The 24739-nt window shown below is 39.1% G+C and overlaps 1 protein-coding gene and 1 non-coding gene across 11 annotated transcripts in view; one reads left to right on the top strand and one right to left on the bottom strand.

The window, feature by feature from the left end:
• The window catches only part of FRMD5 (FERM domain containing 5), a 368823-nt gene that overhangs the window by 326707 nt on the left and 17377 nt on the right, over positions 1 to 24739 (bottom strand). The gene's annotated exons all lie outside the window — the stretch shown is intronic.
• Positions 19918 to 19979, top strand: LOC118145318 (U7 small nuclear RNA). The gene has a single exon (XR_004730440.1). It is a non-coding gene; the product is annotated as a U7 small nuclear RNA (small nuclear RNA).

The following is a 24739-nucleotide window of genomic DNA, read 5'->3' on the forward strand; positions in this document are numbered from 1 at the left end:
GTTAAGGCTATGTATAGTTTTCCAATAAAATACAACAATAATTTGACACATACTCAATGTGTAATCATTGCTGTGATGCATGGTATTTAAACATGATAGGTATAAATTGCTACCATTGGTAATTTTCAGGAATGGAGTGGGATGGCATATGGTGACCAATTTCTCCCTCCAACAGAGATATGGCTGACCTCATCTACCTCTGTTCTACATCTTTCTAAACGTTCCAAGTTCCAAAAAAGCCCCATACTATACTGTATCTTCCTCTCCTTCCACAAACTCTCCACTAAAATGACTATTTTCACAGGAAATTGAATAAAGCTGAGACTTCTTTCTCTGCTTTCCTACTGAACTGTCTGTTACATTTATGATGAGCCTTATGTTCTACCATCCCTTCATGGGATTTTTAGGTAGAGACAGTTCCTTAAAAGGTTGTAAGAACCTCAGACTCCCCTCTTTCCCTGTCTCTTCTAGTAATTTTTTTTTCTTTTGAGATGCAGTCTCGCTCTGTTGCCCAGGCTGGAGTGCAATGGTGTGATCTCAACTCACCATAACCTCCGCCTCCCAGATTCAAGCGATTTTCCTGCCTCAGCTCCTGAGTATCTGAGATTACAGGCACGCACCACCATGCCCAGCTAATTTCTGTGTTTTTAGTAGAGACAGGTTTTTCACCATGTTGCTCAGGCTGGTCTCGAACTCCTGACCTCGTGAATCACCCGCCTCGGCCTCACAAAGTGCTGGGATTAAAGGCATGACCCACCGCACCTGGCCTCTCCTAGTGCTTTTTAAAATGAATAGATACAGTACTTTGGGTGGTATGAATTTTTTTTTTTTTTTTTGAGATAGAGTCTCACTCTGTTGCTAGGCGCCAGGCTGGAGTTCAGTGGCCCGAGCTCGGCTCACTGCAACCTCAGCCTCCTGGGTCAAACAACCCACCTGCCTCAGCCTTCCGAGAAGCTGGGACTACAGGTGCGCACTGCCATGCCCAGCTCATTTTTTTTTTTTTTTTAGTAGAGATGGGGTTTCACCATGTTGGCCAAGATGGTCTCGATCTCTTGACCTCGTGATCCGCCTGCCTCAGCCTCCCGAAGTGCTAGGATTAAAGTTATGCTGGGATTACAGGCCTCACGCCTGTAGCTGGGCCTCACGCCTGTAATCCCAACACTTTGGGAGGCCAAGACAGGCGCATCACCTGAGGTTGGGAGTTCAACACCAGCCTGACCAACATGGTGAAACTCTGTCTCTCTTTAAAAAAAAAAAGCCTTTCCTGACTCAAAATCCCTCTCCCAGATTATCAGCCATTTCATCATTTACAGATTCATTTAGGTTAACAAATAAACACCTTCCTCTCCTCCTGCTCACAAAAAAGCAAAGAAACTAAGCAGCATAGGTTTACTGGTGGTGCAAAACAAGCTGATAATTAATCATACTAAGAGAATAGTTTTGAGAGAAAGTGGGGAAGGAAAGGAGTAAAGGTAGAAGTTTCAGTGAGTTACTTAGTGGAACTGCTTTAATGTGGAAGCAAGAAAGCTCTAGCTATAAAGAACATGGGGATGCAAAAGAAAAGAGAAGGAAACTGGGTAAAGCCCAAAGACTGATTTCAAATTTCAACCCAAAGCTCCCCAAATATCCATCTTTTTCCTTTCCCTTTGAAAGCTGACTTCTAACTGCATTTCCAACCATGAGAAGGGACTGGTTTAACTGTTTTTGCTCTTAACTGTTACATACTCATTTACTTTACACAATACTTTGAAATATATGGAGTCTTCGCATCTTGAAAATGGAGATACCACCTGCTCATAGACCAGAAGCAGCAGATGATTACTCAGGAACACACTGACATTACTTCATTAGATTAAGAAGAGGTGCACTTAAAATACAAGTTTAAAGTTCTTTCCTCCACACATCATCGAGGTATTTCAGATTAAAAGAAAATGCTGGTACATAAATGTTCATAGCAGAATTATTCACAAAAGCCAAAAAGTGGAAACAATCCAATGTCCACCAAATGATGAATAGGTAAACAAAACATGGTATATCCATACAAAAGAACTATCATTTGGCAATAAAAAAGAATGGAGCAGCTGGGCACTGTGGCTCACACCTGAGGTCCCAGCACTTTGGGAGACTGAAACAGGCAGATCACCTGAGATCAGGAGTTCAGGACCAGCCCAATCAACTTGGAGAAACCCCACCTCTACTAAAAATACAAAATTACCTGGGCCTCGTGGAACATGCCTGTAATCCCAGCTACTCAGGAGGCTGAAGCAGGAGAACCACTTGAACCAGGAGGCAGAGGCTGCAGTGGCTTTTGTTGCCAATGCTTCTGGTGTTTTAGTCATGAAGTCCTTGCCTATGCCTATGTCCTGAATGGTTTTGCCTAGATTTTCTTCTAAGGTTTTTATGGTATTAGGTCTTATGTTTAAGTCTTTAGTCCATCTGGAGTTAATTTTAGTGTAATGTGTCAGGAAGGGGTCCAATGTCTGCTTTCTGCACATGGCTAGCCAGTTTTCCCAACACCATTTATTAAACAGGGAATCCTTTCCCCATTGCTTTTGTCAGGTTTGTCAAAGAGCAGATGGTTGTAGATGTGTGGCATTGCCTCCTATGTCTCTCTTCAGTTCCACTGGTTTATATCTCTGTTTTGGTACCAGTACCATGCTGTTTTCATTACTGTAGCCTTGTAGTATAGTTTGAAGTCACATAGCACGATGCCTCTAGCTTTGTTCTTTTAGCTTAAAATTGTCTTGGCTATGCAGGCTCTCTTTTGATTCCATATGAAGTTTAAGGTGGCTTTTTCCAATTCTCGGAAGAGGGTCATAGGTAGCTTGTTGGGGATAGTGTTGAATCTATAAATTACTTTGGGCAATATGGCCATTTTCACAATATTGATTCTTCCAAACCATGAGCATGGAATGTTTTTCCATCCATTTGTGTCCTCTCTTATTTCCTTGAGCAGTGGTTTGTAGTTCTCTTTGAAGAGATCCTTTACATCCTTTGTTAGTTGGATTCCTAGGTATTTTATTCTCTTTGTAGCAATTGTGAATGGCAGTTCATTCTTAATTTGGCTCTCTTTAAGTCTGTTATTGGTGTATAGGAATGCTTGTGATTTTTGCACATTGATTTTGTATCCTGAGATTTTGCTGAAGTTGCTTATCAGTTTCAGGAGATTTTGGGCTGAGACGATGGGGTCTTCTAAATATACAATCATGTCAGCTGCAAATAGAGACAATTTGACTTCCTCCTTTCCTAATTGAATAGCCTTTATTTTTTTTCTTGCCTGATTGCTCTGGCTAGAACTTCCAATACTATATTGAATAGACATGATGAGAGAGGGCATCCTTGTCTAGTGTCAGATTTCAAAGGGAATGCTTCCAGTTTTTGCCCATTCAGTATGACATTGGCTGTTGGTTTGTCATAAATAGCTTTTATTATTTTCAGATATGTTCCATCGATACCTAGTTTAGAGAGTTTTTAGCATAAAGAGCTGTTGAATTTTGTCAAAGGCCTTCTCTTCATCTATTGAGATAATCATGTGGTTTTTGTCTTTGGTTCTGTTTATGTGGTGGATTACGTTTACAGACTTGTGTGTGATGAACCAGCCTTGCATCACCAGGATGAAGCCTACTCGATCGTGATGGATAGGCTTTTTGATGTGCTGTTGCAATCGGCTTGCCAGTATCTTATTGAAGATTTTTGCATCTATGGTTCATCATGAATAATGGCCTGAAGCTTTCTTTTTTTGTTGCGTCTCTGCCGGCTTTTGGTATCAGGATGATGTTGGTCTCATAAAATGATTTCGGAAGCATTCTGTCTTTTGGATTGTTTGGAATAGTTTCAGAAGGAGTGGTACCAACTCCTCTTTGTATGTCTGGTAGAATTTGACTGTTAACCCACCTGGACCTGGGCTTTTTTGGTTGGTAGGGTATTAATTGCTGCCTCAACTTCAGCCCTTGTTATTAGTCTATTCAGGGTTTCAACTTCTTCCTAGATTAGTCTTGGGAGGGTGCAAGTGTCCAGGAATTTATCCATTTCTTCAGGTTTACTTGTTTTTGTTCATAGAGCTATTTGTATTAATCTCTGATGGTAGTTTGTATTTCTGTGGAATCTGTGGTGATATGCCCTTTATCATTTTTTATTAAATCTATTTGATTCTTCTCTCTTTTCTTTTTTATTAATCTGGCTAGCAGTCTATTTTGTTTATCTTTTCAAAAAAAAAACAGCTCCTGGATTTACTGATTTTTAAAGGGTTCTTTGCATCTCTGTCTCCTTCAGTTCTGCTCTGATCTTAGTTATTTCTCGTCTTCTGCGAGCTTTTGTGTTTTTTTATTCTTGCTCCTCTAGCTCTTTCAATTTTGATGATAGGGTATTGATTTTAGATCTTCCCTTGCTTCTCATGTGGGCATTTATTGCTATAAATTTCCCCCTAGATACTGCTTTAAATGTGTCCCACAGATTCTGGTACGTTGTGTCTTTGTTCTCGTTGATTTCAAAGAACATCTTTATTTCTGCCTTCATTTCATTGTTTATCCAATAAGGATTCAAAAGCCAGTTGTTCAGTTTCCATGAAGTTGTGTGGTTCTGAGTTAGTTTCTTAATCCTGAGTTCTAATTTGATTGCACTGTGGTGTGACAGGCTGTTTGTTATGATTTCTGTTCTTTTGCATTTGCTGAGAAGAGATTTACTTCCAATTATGTGGCCAATTTTAGAGGTGTGATGTGGTCCTGGGAAGAAATGTGTATTTTGTGGATTTGGGGTGGAGATTTCTGTATATGTCTATTAGGTTTGCTTGGCTCAGATCTCAGCTCAAGTCCTAGATATCCTTGTTAATTTTCTGTCTCATTTATCTGTCTAATATTGACAGTGGAGCATTAGAGTCTCCCACTATTATTGTGTGGGAGTCTAAGTCTCTTTGTAGGTCATTAAGAACTTGCTTTATGTATCTGGGTGCTCCTGTATTGGGTGCATATATATTTAGGATCATTAGCTCTTCCTGTTGCACTGATCCTTTTACCATTGTGTAATGCCCTTCTTTGTCTGTTTTGATCTTTGTTGGTTTAAAGTTTGCTTTTTTCAGAGACTAGGATTGCAATTCCTTTTTTTTCTTTCCATTTGCTTGGTAAATCTTCCTCCATCCCTTTATATTTGAGCCAATGTGTGTCCTTGCATGTGAGATGGGTTTCCTGGACTCGGCGCACCAATGGGTTTTGACTTCTTACCCAATTTGCCAGTCTGCGTCTTTTGATTGGGGCATTTAGCCCACTTACATTTAAGGTTAATATTGTTATATGTGAATTTGATCCTGCCATTTTGATGCTAACTGGTTCTTTTGCCCATTGGTTGATGCAGTTTCTTCATTGTGTTGATGCTCCTTACCATTTGGTACGTTTTTGTAGTGGCTGGTACTGGTTGTTCCTTTCTATGTGTAGTGTTTCTTTCAGGAGCTCTTTTAAGGCAGGCTGATGGTGACAAAATCTCTGAGCAATTGCTGGTTCATAAAGGATTTTATTTCTCCTTTGCTTATGAAGCTTAGTTTGGCTGGATATGAAAATGTAGGTTGAAAGTTCTTTTAACGATGTTTAATATTGGCCCCCACTCTCTGCTGGCTTATACGGTTTCTGCCAAGAGATCCACTGTGAGTCTGATGGGCTTCCCTTTGTGGGTAGCCCGACCTTTCTCTCTGGCTGCCCTTAGCATTTTTTCCTTCATTTCAACCCTGGTGAATCTGATGAAGATGTGCCTTGGGGTTGCTCTTCTTGAGGAATATCTCTGTGGTGTTCTCTGTATTTCCTGGACTTGAATGTTGGCCTTGCTTGCTAGGTTGGGGAAGTTCTCCTGGATAATATCCTGAAGAGTATTTTCCAGCTTGGATTCATTCTCTCCATCACATTCAGGTACACCTATCAAACGTAGATTAGCTCTTTTCACATAATCCTGTATTTCTTGGAGGCTTTGTTCATTTCTTTTCACTTTTTTTCTCTAATCTTGCCTTCTCATTTTATTTCATTGAGTTGATCTTCAATCTATTCTTCTGTTTGGTTGGTTCAGCTACTGAAACTTATGTATGCATCATGAAGTTCTTGTGTTGTGTTTTTCAGCTCCATCAAGTCATTTATATTCTTCTCTAAGCTGTTTGTTCTCATTAGCATTTTGTCAAACCTTTTTTCAAGGTTCTTAGTTTCTTTGCATTGGGTTAGAACATGTTCTTTCAGCTCAGAGAAATTCATTATTACCCACCTTCTGAAGCCTGTTTCTTTCAATTCTTCAGACTCATTCTCCATCTACAGCCTCTGCTGTAGGACTACTGGAGGTCCACTCCAGACCCTGCTTACCCGGGGATCACCTGCAGTGGATATAGAACCGTAAGGGTTTCTGCCAGTTTCTTCTTCTGTTATCTTTGTCCCAGAAGGATACCTGCCAGATGTCAGTCTGAGCTCTCCTTTATGAAGTGTCTCTTTGGATATACAGGGGTCAGGGAGCTGCTTGAGGAGACAGTCTGTCCCTTATAGGAGCTCAAGGGCTAAGCTGTGAGCTCCACTGTTCTGTTCAGAGCTGCAGGGCAGGTATGTTTAAGTCTGCTGCAGCGGAACTCGTAACCGCCTTTTTTCCCAGATGCTCTGTCCTGGGAAGATGGGGTTTATTTATAAGTTTCTGATGTGCTGCTGCCTTTTTTCAGAGATGCCCTGCCCAGCAAGGAGGTAGCTTAGTCACAGTCTGCCAGCAGTGGTGTTGCTGAGCTGCTGTGGGCTCTGCCCAGCTGCTGTGTGAACTTTGTTGTGGTTTTATTTATAGAGGTACAGTTAGAACTGCCTTGGTAATGAAGGTCTGCCTCAGTAATGAAGGTCTGCTTCAGTAATGGCAGACTATCTCTGTAATGGCAGACTGCCTCAGTAATGGTGGATTGCCTCGGTAATGGTGGACTACCTCAGAAATAGTGGACTGCCTCAGTAACGGCAGATGCCCTTCCCCCCACAGAACTGGACCATCTTGGGTCCAGCTGAGCTTGCTGCGAAACTCAATCCAGAGCGTTTCAGATTGCTGGTCTTTGTAGGGGTGGGAACCACAGAGCCAGATCATCTGGCTCCCTGATTCAGTCCCCTTTTTTTCAGTTGAATGGGCAGCTCTGTCTCCCATGTGTTCCAGGCGCCATCTGAAACGGCCGCCCAGATTTGTGTGAGTTTTTGTGTGGAAACCTGCTGCACCATGCTGGAAACTTGTGGCGCTTTCAGCCCAGGAATCTCCTGGTCTGTGGACAGTAATAACTCATTTGGAAATGCAGTGATCACTCACCCTCTGCATTGTTCTCGCTGGTGACTACACTCCAGAGCTGCTCCTATTTGGCCATCCTTTTCTTTCTTTTTTCTTTTTTTCTTTTTTTTTTAAGAGAGATAAGGTCTCACTACTTTGCCCAGGCTAGTCTCAAACTTCTAAGTTCAAGCAATTCTCCCACATCAGTTTCCCGCAGGATAGGACTATAGGTCTATGACACCCTGGCTTAACAATTTGCCTTTATATTAATATTTACATTATTTTGCCTAACACTGCATTTCCTCCATTTGCTAGCTTTCTTTAATTATAATTTGCCAATTTGCCTCTAAAGTCATGTTTTTTCTGTCTCCAGGCTAAAAATTTAATTCTCTTTGTCTTAAAACTCCTATGTCTCCCCCAAATCCGCATCTTTCAGAGCTCTTATTGTGTTTGACTCTTAGGATTTTAAGGAAGTGTTAAACATGCTCCTAACACTTCTTGATTATACTCAATGTGTCTGCTTCCTCAGTGGATTGTAAACTCTTCAAGGACAGAGAATAGGTCTGTCTGCTATACCTCCATGTACGTAACTACTGCCTGGAATAGAAGGGTTGGGCATTCAAATACTTTTTGAATGATTGAGTTGATAAATAATGAATGTGGTCATCGTACTCTTCTTTAGCTTTAACAGATTAATTACATTGTTTTGATCACTTCATATCAAATTTCCCTACCACCTGTATCAATTTGTTAACTGCTCTGGAGTCTTATTATTCATCATCTTCATATGACTAGCAAAAGCTTAGCTACTGAGAATTTGGCTTCAGAGCATAAAGATATTTTACCATTTGGTAACTGAGTTGCTAACTAAATCTTCATGAAACAAAATGTCCAAGTATTCATTCTTCACCAGATTTAAAAGGGAATAAAGTAAATATCTGATGAATAATAACTTCTGCAGGGTATCAGACAAGGGTAAAATCTGCTGTCTCCCTCTGCCCTCTCTCTTCTAAGATTTTTAATAAGGCCACTTGTCTTGCTACATGGGGAGAATGTGCAGCTTATTAGAGGCCCTGAATGTTGCCTAGTCAAGTGCCTTCACTTCATTCTGTATAAGCCAAATTAAATGTTGACAGACATCATCATCTATCTTTAACTTTGCATTCTGTGTCTCTGCCTTGCTTCTAGCAAGAGGAAGTCTTTCAAACCTGAGATCCATTTTATGCTGCTCCTTGACCTCTGCACCAGTTCCTAAGAATGCAAACAAAATGCCTCTTTCTTCCAATCCTCATCTGTTCTTTCCTGCTTCTCACTGTCCTCACTACCTTTCCTTTAATTTCTTCAGCCCCACTCCCTTCCAAACAATGTCTATCCCTCATCATGTTTTCTTCGGTTTCCCTGAAAGCCCTTATTTACTTAATGATAACTTCACCTGAAATTCCCCCTACGTGATCATGGTACATTCTAGTAGTGTACTATTTTTGTATTTTAAGCACCTTTTTTTTACATTATAAAAGAAAAACATACCTATAATATTTCTAACTTTTATGGATTCACTTAACAATACTGACTACTTACCATGTTCACAGCACATATTATTGGTCATTTTTCTTTTTTGCAGATGTAGAACTATTCTGCAAATTAAAATCAGCCTAAACATCACCACCAGTACAAAGTGTACAGGGGCAGATGTGGTAGCACTGTGGCATTGGCGCCTAGTGTTTGGTGTCCAAGATGACAACAGGGCAAGCTGGAGCATCCAGATAGATGTTTGGAGGTAGAAGCAGCAATGTTCTCTCAGACTGCCTCTGTAGTAATATTCTGGGTCCTGGGTGCTCCCTAGCCTCCCTTGTCGTTGTCCATGTTCTAAGCCTGTTTGTTGTCCATTTTCTAAGCCCGTTTCTATAAAATATCTGAGCTACTCAATGTCCTTCCAGTAAAGTTCCCCTATGTTAAAATCAATCAAAGTCAGCCAGGCACAGTGGCTCACACCCGTAATTCCACTTTGGGAGGCCAAGGCAGATGTATCAGTTGAGGTCAGGAGTTCAAGACCAGCCTAGCCAACATGGCAAAACCCCACCTCTACTAAATATACAAAAATAAGCTGGGTGTGGCAGTGGTGCACACCTATAATCCCAGCTACTTGGGAGTCTGAGGCAGAAGGACTGCTTGAACCTGGGAGGTGGAGGTTGCAGTGAGTCAAGATCATGCCACTGCACTCCAGCTTGGGCAACAGATCGAGATTCCAAATAAATAAATACATATATACATAATACATATATATATATACATACAACCAAAGTTGTATTTGCTATTGCTTGCAACTAAGCACTCAGTCCCAGCACATTGGGAGGCCATGATGGGTGGATCTTTTCAGCTCATGAGTCTGAAACCAGCCTGGGCAACACGGTGAAACCCAATCTCTACAAAAAATACAAAAATAGCCAAGTGTGGTGGCATGTACCTGAAGTCCCAGGACTTGGGAGGGTGAAGTGAAAAGAGCTGGGGAGGCTAAGGGTCCAGTAAGCCATGATTATGCCACTGTACTCCAGTCTGGGTGACAGAGGGAGACCAGACCAAAAATAAAAATACATCTATCGAATTAATATTTCCCATTCAGTCTCTGAGTATTTAAAGAGGTATAATTAATATACGTTTCAATATGTAGAATAAATATTTTCACTATTAAAATATTCTAATGAACATCTTGATATAAAAATTATTTTCTTGTATTTTAAATCACTTCCTTAGGGGAGATTCCCAGAAATTAACCTGTCAATCTTTCAATAAAAACTGTACTAATGGGCCCAGCGCGGTGGCTCAAGCTTGTAATCCCAGCATTTTGGGAGGCCAAGGCGGGTGGATCACGAGGTCAAGAGATCGAGACCATCCTGGTCAACATGGTGAAACCCCATCTCTACTAAAAATACAAAAAATTAGCTGGGCATGGTGGTGCATGCCTGTAATCCCACCTATTCAGGAGGCTGAGGCAGGAGAATTGCCTGAACACAGGAGGCGGAGGTTGCAGTGAGCCGAGATCATGCCATTGCACTCCAGCCTGGATAACAAGAGCGAAACTCCGTCTCAAAAAAAAAAAAAAAAAAAAAGCTGTACTAACTTAAACTTGTACTCATTATATTCTTATTTTGTAGTTCCTGCTAATTTACATAACAAATTTGGAACTTGTTTTAACTTAGTTTTTGCTTACTAGTGAGGTTGAAATAAACATTTTTCTTTTTTTTTTTTGAAATAAACATTTTTCACATACTTATTAGCTAACTGTAATTCCTCATTGTATTAATTGTCCACTTTGTGGTATTCTCTCCACTGAGCTATTGAGTTCTTTTTAGTGTTTATAAAATGGATAATGATGATGGTGGTGGTTATTATTATTCTTAAGGATATTAACCCTTTGGCATATTGACTGCAAATTTTTCTCCTAAATTTTTACTCACCTTGAAGCTTTTGTTTTTGATGCTTCTGACAAGGAGTTTTTTTTTATATATCTTAGGATCTTTTTCTTTTTTATGTATCTCATTATCTTTATACTTAGAAAATTCTCATGTAAGCCAGGCGAGGTAGTTCATACCTGTAATCCTAGCAATTTGGAGGCCAAGGCAGGGGGATCACTTGAAGTCAGGAGTTTAAGACCAGCCTGGTCAATGTGGTGAAACCTCGTCTCTACTAAAAATACAAAAATTAGCCAAGTGTGGTGGCTTGAGCCTGCAGTCCCAGCTACTGGGGAGGCTCATGCAGGAGACCGGTTTGAACCCAGGAGGTGGAGGTTGCAGTGAGCCAAGATCACACCACTGCACTCCAGCCTGGGTGACAGAGTGAGACCTTGTCTCAAAAAAAATAAAGTAAATTCTTGTACAAAGATTTCAAAATACTCACTTTTATTTTCTTCCAGTAACTCCAAACACTGCTTATTAAGGTTTATTGAAAGTGAGAAATCAAGTTTACTGAGTTTGTTTTTATCTAGTCACTATATCCGAAAGTCAGTGAATCATTCCAACTAAAGCAAATGAAAATAGAGTTAGCATCTTTCAAGTCAACTAACTCCTTAATTAGCAATTTTTTTCTAAGACATATGTTTCTACCAATTAGAGGTTTCAATATAAAAATAACACTAGATGGAAGGGCTAACAGTTTCACCTCCAAACAATTAGTTGGTATTGGCTGCCTAAAGTACTATATTAAGAAAAATGTTTAAGCCTGGGCAATGTAGTGAGATCTTATCTCTACACACAAAAAAATTAAATTAGCCAAGCATGGTGGCACATCCCTGTAATCCCAGCAACTCAGGAGGTTGAATGAGAGAATCACTTGAGCCTGGGAAGTGGAGGTTGCAGTAAGCCAAGATTGCACCACTGCAGTCCACCCTGGGCAACAGAGTGAGACCCTGCCTGTCTCAAAAAAAAACAAAAAAACAACACTGTTCAGCAAAGAACATTACTGACTGTGGTTCAGTGAGGGAGTGTAGTAACAAATACTCTCTTTACCCTACACACCTGGATCCTGGAGAACTTTATTCTTTATCTTCTATATTTGGTCTAGTGCCTTTCGAGTGACCAAACAATGTCCAATCCAAGGACCTGTCCCTGAAGCATCCTAAGCACTTTAAGGAGGCATTTTATTATTACAATTTCTCTTTTTCTTTTTCCTTTTTGAGACAGAGTCTTGCTCTGTTGCCCAGGCTGGAGTGCAATGGCACAATCTCAGCTCACTACAACCTCCGCCTTCCGGGTTCAAGCAATTCTCCTGCCTTAGCCTCGCAAGTAGCTGGGATTATAGGCATGCAACATGGCACCCAGCTAATTTTTGTATGTTTTAGTACAGATAGGGTTTCACCATATTGGCCAGGCTGGTCTCGAACTCCTGACCTCAGGTGATCCACCCACTTTGGCCTCCCAAAGTGCTGGAATTACTGGTGTAAGCCACTGTGCCTGGCCATTACAATTTAACTTCAAATTAATTATAGAGTCACTGAGACAAAATCCATATTCAACAAAGCAGAACATTGCTATTTATTCTGTTTTAAGATACACTAATATTAATATAAATTAACAGTACAAACAATCTTAAAATTAGGTAAAGTGAGTAGAAACTACATTACCAATCAATCAATAAATGTATAAGCAATCCTTCATTAAATAGGAGGAATAATTTATTTAACTGTTGGGACAACTGTTAGAATATATCAAATTATTTACACTGAAAAAACACACCTCTTATGGCAAGAGAGTCAATACAATAGACAGAATAGACCATGGCAAAGTTTATGTGGCTGTTTAAACACAAGTCTCATGATCTTTGAGTGACTTCCCAAGCAAGAGAGAATAATTTTATAATGCAATAAATAGTGGCATTTTTTTAATTGCTCTTATTTTAAAGTCAGACTAGACTGTGACTAAGGATCTTTCTAAATTTAGGATCCTTTCAAATATAGATCATCTATTTGATTAAGTTCTCACAAGGATTAGTGGAAGAATCATGCATAGAGACTTGCTTAGTGCCAAATTTAAGTGAATTTTAAGATTCCTGTCTTTAATTCTTGTGTGTCATAGCCACTTTTATTTTTGGTGGCAAACACAACTGTAACTATAATAGTAATGACAAGAACAGTTACTTAATGTAAAAACTTTTTTTAACAACTCTACTTTCTGAAAGCAAACATAATAAACTGTTTCTTCATTGCCCAATCAGAGTTCAGAAATCAATTTAAATGTACGTTAGCATTAAGAGGTAAAGCCGTAGGTACATCTATATTTGGGGGCTAGGACGATTGAAATAATTCGCCAATTTCTCCAAAATACTTTATTTTTGATTGTCCAGATTGTTTACTTCATTTTTACCCAATCTTTCTCTTCCAATTCTCTCCTAGGTGCTGATCTTAATGCACTGGGTTCCCCTCTTCTACCAAGCTAAGTAAGTGCTGTTTCATACTAACACTCACCTGCTGCTACAAGGCCTCCTTTACTTAAACGTTTCTTCTCTCCCTGTTGTTCCTTGATCAATATCATTTCAAAATCACCTAGGCTACTCCTCCCCACCACTTACTACTCCAGATTGCTCTATTTGCTCTCTCCTGTGCTCATATGCAATATTTGGTCACAGGCCCTGGATGAACCAACTTCAATTTTATTCAGTATAAGCTGGTAATACTCAAGTTACTCTATTCACCTCCTCCAATTATACCTGGTTTCTTGAAAGGTTTGGTCACCTTTTCTTCTCACCTTGCATGTAAGTCTTCAGGGTATGCTATACCCTATCTTCCATCAGAAAAATGTAAAACAGTACCCTAGATTCTCCTTCATTCCTCCAGACCTTACATGAAGTTGACCTTTAACCAAATGATTCCTTTGGAATTAGAATCCCTCCAAAAAAAAATAATAATAAGATAATTATTTAAAAAAAACCTCTGAGACCTAAGATCACCAGGTAGAAAGGGAGTAGAAAGAAGGAAAGAAGTGAAGCTCCCGAAAACCAGAGTTGAAAGGAGAGAGAACTGGCAGAAAGCTGCTGTGAACATTATCCTGAAAATATTAAAGCACATCTCTCTTTCCAGGAAATGTCAGTGAAGTGTAAAGTCACCCCAGACATATGGTGTCAGGTTTTACATGGGTTTCCTTGCCAACAGCAGGTTTCTGGAGACCCTTGCTTAATCATCTCTCATCAAAATATGTGAGCTCCAATATGATACAATGGCAAAACAAGGAAGATTTTAGCCACAAATATGATGGCTATTTATGATTTCTGAGAATGTAAAATTCAGTTGGACTGCCTGAACATACTTTTTAAAAAATATGGTAACTATAACTATTTCCACACTTAGGTATACTACTGAAACTCCTTTCCATGTATTATCAAAAAATATGTATATTATTACTGAAACATCTTCAGAGGTGACTATAATATTCAGCCTTTTGCATAATGCCTGTGTACAGAACTACTACATACTCTTTTGTTCCTGGAAAAATATAATATCAACATATAAATTGTTCCTTCTTATTTTTAATATTACTTTTTAAAGTTTTCTTCTCAAATACAGATTTCCTAAAACCTACTTTGGCCGTGGTTGGTTTTTTTTTTTTTGTTTTTTGTTTTTTTAGAGACAGGGTCCCACTATGTTGTCTAGGCTGGCCACAAACTCCTGGGCTGAAGTGATCCTTCCATCTCCGCTTCCTAAGTGGATGAGACTATAGGAGTAAGCCATAAAGCCCAGCCGGTTGCTTATTAAAAATACTTTAAGTAGGCCAGGCGCTATGGCTGACACCTGTAATTCCAGCACTATGGGAGGCTGAGGGAAGTGGATCACCTGAGGTCAGGGGTTCAAGACCAGCCTGGCCAACATGGTGAAACCACATCTCTACTAAAAATACAAAAATTAGCTGAGCGTGGTGGCATGCTCCTGTAATCACATCTACATGGGAAGCTGAGGCAGGAGAATTGCTTGAAACCAGGAGGCAAAGGGTACAATGAGTTGAGATCATGCCACTGCTTTCTAGCCTGGGTGACAGAGTGAGACTCCATATCAAAAAATATAAATACTTTTAATATGTTTTCAGATATCTTTTTGTACAGGAAAGAAATCCCCATTTCCCCACAATTTTTCCCATTCTGTAGAGTTGTGATCCTACACTCACTCTCTTTTTGGCCCCAACAGTGTTCCTAGGCCCAGGGCCTCTTCCAAAGAGAAACCTGAGTCTCTGACCCCTGCTAGCCAAGTTTGATGGAGTTTTTGCCCTCCAAAAACTTTTGTCTGCTATTCCACAAGGCATTACCTTACCCAGTTGGTTATACTACAACACCTATAACATGAAAACTCTAAATTGAGTTATATATTACTTCAATTTATACCCGATTTTTCACTTAACAAAGAGACTTGCTATGGATTTTTACAGTTTATTTTAAAATACTTCCATTTATAATAAATTTCGGAAAGTCATTCCATGTCAAGATATACCTATATTGCTCTACACCTCATAAAGCTTTAATTAATGTAATCTCTTCATTTGCTATGGTTTTTAAAAACACACATATAACCATTAAAATCTAAAATATTCATAGCTTGGTGACAGGATACGTGCCTGAAAGTAGTCATCTTAAGAGGCAATAGAGATATCCTAAAATACTAAGCATAAGAATCTGCTTTTCTTAAAGTATGTGTTAGTGAACATTTTTTGCATAATATCTTAATACAAAATATACTAAGTTATCACAGAATAGTAACAATTTTAGAATGACTTGATGCATATATTTATTAAAAATATGAAAATTAAATTATAATTGTTACCATAACTACATCTAAGTGATATTTTAAAGCAGTCATTCTATTTCCAGCCAATTCATTAATCAACTTGTTCAAACTGCCCAATTCGCTAGTTATGGATCTCTCTGGTCTACTGAGTATTCAACACTACAATTTTTTGGTTATGATTTCAAGGCTGTATAAGGAATTCAGTATTTTTGTTTTGGGTTTTCTTTTTAATATACTTTGAAACATATAATAACACACTGAGAATGCTGCTCCTGTAGTATCTTTAGAAATTGGTTTTTTTGGGTTAAGGTATGATTTTTCCTAAATATGAATGATTAAAGTATATGACAACCTCTGAATTCCCAATGAGGTTGATTGGGAATTGATACTTTCACCTACCCCATTCCAGCCTCTGTCTTTCTACCCTCCAGGAACGATTGCTATGAACAAAATGACCCCAGAATGTCATTATTAGAGAGAATACACCTTTGGTGAGTATCTGCGGCACGATCTTAGCTCACTACAACCTCTGGGTTCAAGTGATTCTCCCACCTCAGCCTCCTGAGTAGCTGGGACTACAGGCATGTGCCACCATGCCTGGCTAATTTCTTTGTATTTTTAGTAAAGATAGGGTTTCACCATATTGCCCAGACTGGTCTCAAACTCCTGAACTCAAGTGATCCGCCCACTTCAGCCTCCCAAAGTGTTGGGATTACAGGCATGAGCTCATACACCTGGCTGAAAAATTATTTTTTTAAAAATCCTATATGTTGCCAGTTCAAAGATGATTATTAGTAACAAAACTATAACTAAATAACACTAAAGTTTATAAAGTAGTTTCACATACATTTTCGCTTTTTCTCATCCTCACACAACTCTGGGAAATAGGCTGGTCACAGAAGTTAGTTGACTCATTCAAAGTCATATAGGTAGTAGGAAGCAGAGCCAAGACTGACCTCAAGTTTCCTGAGTTAAAATATACTCCTTTCACTATATCATTATTAAATAAAGCTAGTCAAATCCACCAAAGGCATTGTAATAAAATTCTGTTCAATATAACCATGCATGGCTCACTCATCAGTCCTAAAGCCAATCTCAGAATTGCCAACACTGTATAGAACTGCTTTCAGACTCTGGTAATTTCTAGAAAAACCTCAATAAAGGAAAGATTTCAGAAGTGAATCTTTCTTATAAAAAAAACTTACTCTAACCATTATGATTGCATCTAATGAATTCAATTTTACTCTTTCAATTTGATGAACCACTGTCAGTGTTCATCAAAACTTATAACACAATATAATGTGTTTCCCCATGGCAAATCCCTGCTTATTCCCTCACCTATTTCTATAATGTACTGACATTTACAACCTCTGACAGTTGTGCCACATTTCCCACATTACATAGAAACAAAGTACAGTAATTTTGGAAGGTTTTGTACTAGAAATTGGACTTCTACAGAAAAGATAACCTCCATTTTTTGGTCAGTACAACTAACTCATGAAAAATGACTTTGTTTCCATATACTACTTTTCAATATAAAAGAAAATTTTTTAAATATTTATGACTTAGACAACTCTTGATCAGTAGACTTTTCATCATAATTCTTCCTTGAGCCAACAAACAATAGAATCTGAAAGTTATGGCAAGATAGTACACTGCAGAATAAAGAACTCTATTGTATGAATCCATTTCGGACTAACTATAGGATCTTGGGTAAGTCAATTTACCTCTCTGGGTCTCAGTTTTGCTCTTTAAAAAAATTCAGTTCAAATGAGAACACATGGACACAAGGAAGGGAACATCACATACCAGGGCCTGTCTGGGGGATTGGGGGAAAAAGGAGAGGGAGAACATTAGGACAAATATCTAATGCATGTGGGGCTTAAAACCTAGATGACAGGTTGACAGGTGCAGCAAACCACCATGGCACATATAAACCTATGTAACAAACCTGCACGTTCTGCACATGTATCCCAGAACTTAAAATAAAATTCAAAAAAGAATTCAGTTCAGTAGCTTTTTTTTAAACAAAGGCATCTTTTTTCTAATGATTTATCACCTGGAAATTCAATATTTTAAAAACTGATTAAAAGTAGAGTCCTGGGCAGGCTGCTCAGATCCCACCCACTCAGCATTCAGCAAGCTCTTCAGTCCCCAAATCCTGACCTCAGACATCCGGTGAAACATGTCTGAGGAACAGAATATAAAAAGCAGGAAAGGCCGGGCGCGGTGGCTCACGCCTGTAATCCCAGCACTTTGGGAGGCCGAGGTGGGTGGATCACGAGGTCAAGAAATCGAGACCATCCTGGTCAACATGGTGAAACCCCATCTCTGCTAAAAATACAAAAAATTAGCTGGGCATGGTGGCGCGTGCCTGCAATCCCAGCTACTCACGAGGCTGAGGCAGGAGAATTGCCTGAACCCAGGAGGTGGAGGTTGCGGCGAGCCGAGATGCGCCATTGCACTCCAGCCTGGGTAACAAGAGCGAAACTCCATCTCAAAAAAAAAAAAAAAAAAAAAAATCAGGAATGAACTCTTACATGTCTCTTCATGTAAGGATTTCATGAATTTTATGCTCTATATCATTAGCCATTAGAGAAATGTAAATTAAAACCTCAATGAAATATCACTATGTACCTATCAAAATAACTTTTTTGAAAAATGCTTATAACACCAAGTATTGGTAAGGACACAAAACAACTAGAATTCTCATATATTACTGGTGGGAATGCAAAATGATAGAGCCACTTTGGAAAACAGTTTGGCAGTTTCTTATAAAGGTAAACAGACACACATACAACCAGTAACTCTACTTCTAGGTACATACCTAAGTAAAACGAAAACCTTTGTTTATATAAAAACCTGTATCTGAATATCTTTTTGGTAGCCTTATACACAATTACCAAAAAATAAAAACTCCAATGTCCATCAATGGATTAATAGCTGAACAAATTGTGATAAATCCATAAAATGCAATAGTACTCAGCAATGAAAATGAAAAAACTGGCAGGGTGCGGTGGCTCACGCCTGTAATCCCAGCACTTTGGGAGGCCGAAGCAGGCAGATCACGAGGTCAGGAGTTCGAGACCAGCCTAACCAACATGGTGAAACCCTGTCTCTACTAAAAAAAAATACAAAAGTTAGCCAAGCGTGGTGGCACACATCTGTAATTGCAGCTACTCAGGAGACTGAGGCAAGATAATCGCTTGAACCCAGGAGGTGGAGGTTGCAGTGCAGCAAGATCGTGCCACTACAATCCAGCCTAGGTGACAGAGTAAGGCTCTGCCTCAAAAAAACAAACAAAAAACCTGCTAATACATGCACCAACATGAATGAATCTCTAAAGCATTGTGCTTACACTGAAAACCACAAAACATGTTTTAAAAATTTAAGGATCTAGCCAGTGTGGGTCACACCTATGATCCATCATAGCCAACATGGGAAACTTCATCTCTACTAAAAAATAAAAAAAAATTAGCTGAGTGTGGCACTGCATGCCTGTAGTCCCAGCTACTCAGGAGGCTGAGGAGGAGAATTGCTTCAACTTAGTGGGTAGAGGTTGCAGTGAGCCGAGATCACGCCACTGCATTGAAGATCGAAGACTGGCAACAGAGCAACACTCTGTCTCAAAAAAAATAAAAAATTAAAGATCTAAATAAATGGAAATACATCCTACATTAATGAATCAGAAGATGTAACACTGTTAAGATGGCAACACTCCCTGAACTGCTGAATTATCAACAGATTCAGTACACTTCCTATCAAAATTCCACCTGGAATTTTTACAGAAATTGACAAGCTGATTCTAAAATTCTTACAGAAATTCAATAAACCAGAATAGCCAAAAGAATCTTCAAAAAGAAAAAAGTTGGTGGACTCACACTTCCCAACTTCAAAACTTACTACAAAGCTATTAATCAAGGTACTGTGGTAGTGGAATAAAGGTAAATAGATCAATGGAACATAAATTAGAGTCTAGAAATAAACCCATGTATTTATGATCTATTCATCTTCAACAAAAGGGCTAATACAATTTAATGAGGAAAAGAACAGCTTTTTCAACTGATTGTGCTGGACAACTGGATATCCACATGTAACAGTAAAACTCTGGACCTCTATCTCACACCATACACAAAAATTAACTCAAAGTGAATCACAGAACTAAACGTATGAGCTAACACACACACACACACCCCTCCTAGAAGAAAATATGTATAAATCATCTTGACATCGGTTAGGCATCTAATCATTAGATATCAATGATTTCAAGATGTCATTGAAATCATTGATATCTAATGATTTCTTAGATATGCCACCAAAAGCACAAGCAATTAAAAAAAAAACATTAATTGGACTTCATCAAAATTAAAATGTTTTGTGCTTCAAAAGATGCCATCAAGAAAGTGAAAAGACAGTGTTACAGCTCTTTTAGAATTTGTCTAGCAGGTGTTGCGATTTTTGCGGGAAAGCCCCTCTGGAAAAAAAAAAAAAAAGAAAGAAAAGAAAATGAAAGGCAACTCATAGACTAGAAGAAAATATTTGTAAATCATCTATCTGATTAAGGACTTGTATCCAAAATATATAATGAACTCTTATAACTCAACAAAAAGACAACCCAATTTTTAAATGGCCAAAGACCTGAATACACATTTCTCCCCAAAAGATATACAAATGGCCAATAAACACACAAAAAGATGCTCAACATATTTAGTCATTAGGTAAATGCAAATCAAAACCACAGTAAGATACTCCTTCACACCCATTACAATGACTATTACTAAAAAAAAACAAAAAAAAAAAAAAGACAGACAATAGTGAGGATTGGCCAGGAGAAACTGGAACCCTTTAGCCACTGTGGAAAAGGGTTTGACAGTTCCAAAGGGTTTGAGCACTCTGGAAAAGGATTTGAAAAAGCGTTTGGCAGTTTGCTGGTTCGTGTGGTAACACAGTTATCACACAACCCAGCAATTCTACTCCTAGATATCTATCCAAGAGAAATAAAAACATACTTCCACACAAAAACTTGTACACAAATGTTCATAACATATTCAAGAGAAATGAAAACATGTCCACACAAAAACTTTTACATAAATGTTCATAGCATTATTCATAATACCAAAAAGCTGAAATGACCCAAATGTCCATCAGCTGATAAATAGAAAAACAAAATGTGGTATATCTATGACCTATACAATGGAAAATTACTTGACAATTAGAAAAATAAAGTATTCATTCATGTTACCACATGAATGAACCTGAAAAACATGCTATGTGAAAGAAGTTACGAAAGACCACATACCGTATATCATTATTTAATATATCTAGGAAAGGCAAATCTGGAGAGACAAAAAGTAGGTATATGCCTAGGATGGGGAGTTATGGTGGTGGGGGAGTGGTCAGAATTAGGAAATAACTGCTAATGAGTACAACATTTCTTTTCGGGTGATAAAAATGTTTTAAAATTAGGCCAGGTGTGGTGGCTCACGCCTATAATCCCAGCACTTTGGGAGGCCGAGGCGGGTGGATCACGAGGTCAAGAGATCGAGACCATCCTGGTCAACAAGGTGAAACCCCGTATCTACTAAAAATACAAAAATTAGCTGGGCATGGTGGTGTGGGCCTGTAGTCCCAGCTACTTGGGAGGCTGAGGCAGGAGAATTGCTCGAACCCAGGAGGTGGAGGTTGCAGTGAGCAGAGATCGTGCCATTGCACTCCAGTCTGGGTAACAACAGCGAAACTCCGTCTCAAAAAAAATAAATAAATAAATAAAATAAAATTAGATTATCTTGATGACTGCAAACCTTGAAAAGATACTAAGAACCACTGAAATGTACACCTTAAACAGATGAACTTTATGGTATGTAAATTGTATCTCAAAAAAGCATTATGCTAAGTGAAAGAAGCCAGACTCCAAAGATTACATATTGTATGATTCCATTTATAACACTGTGGAAAAGGCAAAAACTGTAAGGACAGAAATCAGATTTGTGGCTGCCAGAGCTGGAGAAAGAGGAAAAGACTGATCATAAAGGGACATAAGAGAAATTTACAGGGTGGTGAAAATATTCCATGTAAGGTAGTTACACAACTTGTATATATTTGTCAAAATTATAGAACTGTACAGATGAAAAAGTGAATTTTAATCTATGTAAACTGTTCCCCTATAAATATGACTCTTAAAAAGGCAAGTTTGGCCAGGCACGGTGTCTCATGCCTGTAATCCTAGTACTTTGTGAGGCTGAAGTGGGGGATCATGAGGTCAGAAGTTCAAGACCGGCCTGGACAACATAGTAAAACTCTGTCTCCACCAAATATACAAAAATATACAGGCATGGTGGCAGGCGCCTGTAATCCCAGCTACTTGGGAGTCTGAAGCAAGGAGAATTGCTTGAATCTGGGAGGCAGAGGTTGTAGTGAGCCGAGATCACTCCCCTGCACTCCAGCTCAGGCAACAGAGACTCTGTCTCAAAAATTAAAAATTACAAATAATAAAAAGGTAGGTTTACACTGTGAAGATACAGAAACCTATTTTTGGAAACTTGAGAGCAAAAGAAAAGTGGAAACCTTTGAAATATACCAGAACTCACCCTTACTGAGTTCTATAATATATAAAGAGCATGCCATCAAGATTATGAATACCATCAAGATAATATAATATTGCCTATGACAGAAAGACAATATAGTCAAATATTGTGGACCATGGCAGAATTCTTGAAATTTGGGATCAATGTTAGAAAAACTCCTCCCTCTGAAAGGCGAACCAGTGAAAGTCAACATAAAGTTGTCTGGCCAAGTCCTCTAACTTAGAGGGGAAGTTACATTCAGAGTTGAGTCTTAACAAATACCCATGTCTAGGACGGGCGCGGTGGCTCCTGTAATCCCAGCACTTTGAGAGGCCAAGGCAGGCAGATCACGAGGTCAGGAGATCGAGACCATCCTAGCTAACACTGTGAAACCTCATCTCCATTAAGAATACAAAAAATTAGCGGGGCCTGGGGGCATGCACCTGTAATCCCAGCTACTTAGGAGGCTGAGGCCTGAGAATCACTTGAACCCGGGAGGCGGAGGTTAGAGTGAGCCGAGATTGCAGTACTGCACTCCAGCCTGGGCAACAACTCCATCTCAAAAAAAAAAAAAATAGCGGAGCATGGTGGCACACGCCTATAGCCTCAGCTACTTGGGGGGCTAAGGCGAGAGAATTGCTTGAACTTGAAAGCGGGAGGTTGCAGTGAGCAGAGATCGCGCTATTGCACTACAGCCTAGGCAACAAGGGTGAAACACCATCAAAAAAGAAAAACAGAAAAGAAAAGGACTCAAGTCGAATCTAAGTAAACAGTATCTTGTAGACTGGGATATGCCTTTAAAAAAAATTTAAGAAAAAGCAGGGCACGGTGGCTCACGGCTGTAATTCCAGCACTTTGGGAGGCCAAGGCGGGCAGATCACCTTAGGTAAGGAACTGGAGACCAGCCTGACCAACGTGGAGAAACCACGTCTCTACTAAAAATACAAAATTAGCCAGGGGTGGTGGCGCATGCCTGTAATCCCAGCTATTTGGGATGCTGACGCAGGAGAATCGCTTGAACCTGGGAAGTGGAGGTTGCAGTGAGCCAAGATCACACCATTGCACTCCAGCCTGGGCGACAACAGCAAATCTCCATCTCAAAAAATAAAAAAGAAAGGAAAAATTAACCTGTCTGAAAAAAAAGTCCTATTTGCACACATACAATAATCTGCATGAAGTGGGAAAAGAAGAGAAGACTACCAGCAATTAGTAAGTACTACCTAAAGGAGAAAGAAAACTGATTCTGGTAGATATATAATTACTAGAACTCTACTAAGAACAGAGATAATTTATAAGACTTTGAACCTGAAAGTATCCCTCAAATCCACTTGATTTCCTTTGCTTCCAAATGGCTTTCTAATCTGGTTTTCCAAAGTCTCTGATCCTAAAAGTAGTGCCTACAATGGCAGAAACTAGTATTCACTATACCATTATAAATGACAAACTAATATTCTGGATTACATATAAAAAACAAAAGTTCTTATGATTTTAGTTAGCATGAATCAATCCCCCAGAACCTGAAATCTGCTGAATAAGCATATAAAGCTGTATCTTGTGTTCTGCAAAACCAAAGACCAGATCATAGACAGAAGCAGTCACCAAGCTCTTCCTCTGATAACTCTTTCTTTAAAAGGAACAGCTGTATTTATAAAGAATATCCTTCACAGAGGGAACACACACACATTAAACAAACCACTTAGAGAGCCAAGGATAAATTTCTTGAACTACAGAACATCTCTGCTAAAAGGGACTGGAGGGATCATCTATTTGTGCCTCCCCATTTGGCAGACTAGAGGGTTACATTGCAATTTTAGAGTTATCTGACCAAGGTTTCAAAGTTAATCAGTGTCAGGAATTTAACAGAGTTCTCCTAAATCACTCCAAGTCATCATCAGAGAGAAGTAAAACAACTGCAGCCAGGCACAATGGTGTGTGCCTATAACTCCAGCTACTTGGGAAGCTGAATTGGGAGGATCACTTGAAACCAGGAGTTCAAGGCTGCAGTGCACTGTGCTCCACATCAGTGAAGAGCCACTGCACTCCAGCCTGGACAATATAATGAGACTCCAGCTCTTAAAAAATAAAAAAGGCAAAAAAAGACAACTCTGCAGTCACACAGACCTAAGTTCAAATCCTGGCTTCCCCACTGACTACTCCTGGGACATTAAGTTATATCGCCTCTCTAAGCCTCACTGTACTCATCTGTAATTAGAGACAATATCATTTTGTATCTTACAGATAAGATTAAATTAAAGAATGTATATAAAGAACCTGGAACAAAGAATTTAATAATTTTTTGAATTAACATATATTACAAATTAAGGATATGTAATATGGACATTACAGCAAATAACTCCCTAAGACACAAAAATGGCACCATGTTATAATATACATAATTTATCAGTACCTTCATTTTATTGAAAGTATGTCAGAAATATTATTTTAAAAGGAAGAGGCCAGGCACAGTGGCTCAGGCCTATAATCCCAGCACTTTGGGAGGCCAAGGTGGGCGGATCATGAGGTCAGGAGATAGAGACCATCCTGGCCAACAAGGTGAAACCCTTTTTCTACTAAAAAATACCAAAAAAAAATTAGCCGGGTGTGGTGGCATGCGCCTATAGTCCCAACTACTTGGGAGGGTGAGGCAGGAGAACTGCTTGAATACAGGAGG

This window comes from Callithrix jacchus, chromosome 8 (assembly GCF_049354715.1).
Source record: "Callithrix jacchus isolate 240 chromosome 8, calJac240_pri, whole genome shotgun sequence".
Classification (NCBI taxonomy): Eukaryota; Metazoa; Chordata; class Mammalia; order Primates; family Cebidae; genus Callithrix; species Callithrix jacchus.